Source organism: Vicugna pacos, chromosome 7, assembly GCF_048564905.1.
Source record: "Vicugna pacos chromosome 7, VicPac4, whole genome shotgun sequence".
NCBI classification, from domain to species: Eukaryota; Metazoa; Chordata; class Mammalia; order Artiodactyla; family Camelidae; genus Vicugna; species Vicugna pacos.
In genome coordinates this window covers 53,485,650-53,489,890 of record NC_132993.1, presented here as the reverse complement: position 1 = coordinate 53,489,890, position 4,241 = coordinate 53,485,650, and the positions used below count along the sequence as shown (strand labels likewise).

The following is a 4,241-nucleotide window of genomic DNA, read 5'->3' as shown; positions in this document are numbered from 1 at the left end:
CACCCCTTAGATCAACAAAACGAAGTGGAGTAATTCATTCAACAAACATTTACTGAATACTTGCTCTACCCTGTGGGGAACAGGAGACAGTTTGCAATGAAAGGCTTCTGGAAGAAAAATGACACCTGAGTTCTTAGGGATTACCTAGGTCAAGGATGGAAAAGGAGAGAGTCTTCTCAATAGTGAGAGCAAAGACACAGAGGAACTAAATAGTGTCTGACAAAATGCAAGCAGTTTGGCTTTGCTGAGGCAAAAAGTGTAAGACATAGGGAAGGGAGAGGTACGACGGGAAATTAGGCAAGAACTAGATGAGAGAGTTTTTGCACCAAGCTAAGAAGCTCAGGATGTATCTTCTAAATTATAAGAAGAAACTGACGGGCTTTAAGCAGAGAGTGTTATATGTTTAAATCCACATTTCTGAAGGACCATTCTAGCAGCCGGGTTGAAGATGGATCTGATTTGCACAAGAATGGAGAAAGGAGACCAATTAAGACACTAATAAAGAGGAAGCAGCCGGATGAAAGATAATGAGGACGTGAACCAAGGTGAAGACCATAGGGATGGATTAGAAGGGATGGATTGGGATTTAAAAAATCAGTAGTATTCTATAGTTAATTATACATGGGTGGTGGATAAAGGGGAGGAGTAAATTACTCACAAATTTCTATGTGAGCTTCCTGGCTATGATTCCATCCAGGTGCTAGAAAGTAGGGGATGTGGAGAGAAATTTAGTAGGGGAAGGCAAATTTGTTTTTGACATATCACAGATATGTTTCCTATGGAACAATTGTTTGGTGGTGACCAGGAGGCTCAGGGATGTATAAGTCTACACAGAGGTTAGAATTACACATTTAAGTTTGGAAGATGAAACTATGAGTAGATGAGACACTCCAATGATGAACCTGAGGCACTGATAAGAAAGAGGAGATGAATTAGAAGGCAAAGAAACAATATCAAGATAGAAGACCAAGGAGAATGACTAATCACAGAAGCCCAAAGAAGAGGGGACAGAAGGATCAACAATGGCAAAAACGGCAGAAAGGACCAAAAAATAAACAATAAGAAAGACTTCAGTTGGCAATTAGGAACAATCAGAAGCCATGTCAGAGTGGATCAAGGACACCCCTATTTAAGGGGGGTGAATGTGGAGTATTATTAAAGTCAAGCAAAATTACTGGGCCAATTCTCAAATATCAGTAAAAAGAAAATAAAACCATCATTTCTAGTCATTTTATCAGAGATCAGGTACTACGCTATAATTTTTCGAAACCTCTGAATCTGTGCTTAATGCACATTTGCTTATAAGAAAATGAATTTTGAAAGACAGAGAGATACCAACTTCAAGAGTGAGATCACATTGCTCCTTCATATAAATGACACCTAAGAATGATGGCAGGGAAAAGGAAACATAAAAAAGGTAAAATTGGAGCCTGAGGGTAACAAATATCCACATTATGATTCTCGAGTCCTTTGAAAGCACTTCTCCTTGAGGACAGTCTCACAAAGGGCTGATTTCCATCCATCCTTTACTCTGGCGCGAAGAGCTTCATGTTTCTACACTAAATGAAGGCCAGTACACTGCTTGCTTTGAGGACATGTGACATTCTGAATGGCAACAACATGAATTACCAAGTCACATTATGATCTAAGCAAATGTGTCCTCTAAAATGTGACATTAGCTATGCATCGCCATATTTCCTCCCCAATTCTATTTTTCATTGAACAGTAACAGAAGACAGTAATAGTTTCACATCTGATTCCTAGGCAAAAACTGCTTCCTTAGAAAAGAGCCAGTTTCACAAAGCCACTGATGAAGTGCAGATGATTCAATCACCAACCTCAACTTTTAAGTGAAACTCGCACTTTCCCCCTAGTTTGGCTAGAATATATTACTGTTACAAAGCAATTTGCACTTTGTAACTTTAAAGTGAGCAGAAAGGACTAGACTTGCCACCAGGCACTTGGGCAATTGTCACAGGCAGATTGTTTATTCTCCCTAGAACTTTATTATTATTTTCATAGTACTCTGCAAAGATCAAGCCAAAGTACTAAAAGACTCTGGTGGTTTTTTTTTAAAGCTAGAGTTCAAAGTATTATAAGACAATAAACCATCGAGTTGCTTGAGAGTTTATACACGTAGGTTGTTCACATAACTATATTAGCAGGGAATACACTTTATTTCCATTAATTCCAAAACTCCGTGGCCTAGCCAAGAGAACAATTTGAAGGGATTTTTAATTTTTTCCCCAAATTTTTAGCAGAACTCTGCAAATGATTCAGCGCTGGACTGTAGTAAACTCATAGCATCTGAAACAGGAATCATTATTGGCACCAGAAATCATGATTCTGTCCATTTATAGCGTCAAATGCAATTGGTAAGAACAGTAAAAGTTTACTAATGGAAGCAGCAGTCTCAGAACTTAGAAGGGAGGCAGAAAAGAAATGATCTTCCTTTGCAGTGACACGTAATGGGAAGAAATCAAGTTCATATCATGTTTCTTACCATAAACTAAAATTGCTCAAGCTGGGAACCTGAGAAGCATCTGTATTAGTTTAGTTTTCTGGGACATCTGGAACAAAATACCACAAACAGGGCTGTTGAAGTCACCCAGAAATTTATTCTCTCACAGTTCTGGAGCCTAGAAGTCCAAGAACAAAGTGTTGGCGGGGTTGGCTCCCACTGAGCGCTGTGAGGGAGAATCTCTTCCATGCCTCTCTGCTCGCTTCAGGTGGTTTGCTGACCATCTGGTGTCCCTGGGCTTGTAGACACGTCACCTCGACCTCTGTCTTCATGTTCACACGATGTTCTCCCTGTGTGCATGTGCCTAAATGTCTCCTTTCACAAAGACACCAATCATACCAGACCAGATGCCCGCTGCACTCCAGGATGACCTTATTCTAACTAAAGACATCCAGTGACCCTATTTCTAAGTAACATTACATTCTGAGGTACCGCAGGTTAGGATTTCAACATGTTAATTTGATGGTGGGGGGAGGGACACAATGCAGTCTCTTTCTACATACCGCAGTCCCGAAGTCCAATTTCACCCACTTTCAATCTTCTCTTGTGTTTACCTCTTTCTCTCCAGCTCCATTATCGCCCTCGCTGTATTGTATTTCATCATCACTGAACTGTGATTTCACAAAGGCAGGGCCCAATAACCATGTTTTCCCTCTGAGTGCCCAGCGACTGGTCTCCTTTTGGCTTGCTCTTAATAGAATATCTGTTTAATGAGTTTCAGCTGAAAGACTCCTCATTGATTATTAAAATGTATTTCTAATTAGATTTCCTGTTTTTAAGCCTAATCTCCACTTCAAAACATTTCCTTCACTGCTAACAACAACAGTCTTTGAAATATCTGTACCATGCTCAAAAATTTTCAGTGGCTTATTATGAATAACAAGACAAAAATTTAAACTTCTGAGCTGGCACAGAAAGATCCTCATCCTTGCTTCAGCTTACCTCTTCAGTCTCATCTCCTCAACCCCTTCGCCTCCCCGTCATCCAATAAAAGCAATAATTGTAGCTCCTTGAAAAATCGCATGCTCTTCCATGCCTCCAGGTCTTAGCAAATCGTCTCTTTGCCTCTTCTTTCTGTTCCTCATCCCATTGGCTCAAACACATTCTCCTGTGTGAAGCCTTCATCAACATCTCTAATAAACCTTTTATGTACATCTGTACTAGAACAGCTTGTATATGGTCTTAAAAACCCTTGTTTTGGGGTTCACCTTCCATGAGACTCTAAATTTCCTCTGCTTCCTGAAGATCAAATGCAGAACATTTTTTTTCATCTTTGTATATTCTCAGCACATAATACAGGAAAAGGGCAGGCACTGAATAAACATTTGCAGGGTAAACAAACGCATGGGAGAAAATCTATATGGTCCAATGTACCTTTACAGAGCTTACTTGGGACACTTTTATTGGAAATATAACTTGAAAGTGATTGTGGCTCTTCTAAATCAGGAGCCAGAGTCAATAGAACATACACTTCAATAATAACCCTCAGTGTCAGCATTCTACCTGTGAAACATACACAAGCCAGAAAGGACAGAGAAACTTAGAAGCTCCCTTTGTTGCTAGTACTCAACAAGTAGTTCCTAAGACTGAGACACAGAAGAAAGCTCAATAGAATTTGGCGTATACTCTAGTGATGCCTGCCTAAGAAGGCCATGATTCTAACAAATCACATGGAGATGTGGGACAATGTTTGCCCTTTCTTAAGTCATGTTAAATTGAG

General features: G+C 39.8%; 1 long non-coding RNA gene across 1 annotated transcript; it reads right to left on the bottom strand.

Moving 5' to 3' along the window:
• Positions 1–2,598: 2,598 nt before the first annotated feature.
• Positions 2,599–3,082, bottom strand: LOC140697570 (uncharacterized). The gene is made up of 2 exons (XR_012074722.1): positions 3,025–3,082; positions 2,599–2,811 (listed from the first exon to the last, which is right to left on the bottom strand). It is a non-coding gene; the product is annotated as an uncharacterized lncRNA (long non-coding RNA).
• Between the last annotated feature and the right edge of the window lie 1,159 nt (positions 3,083–4,241).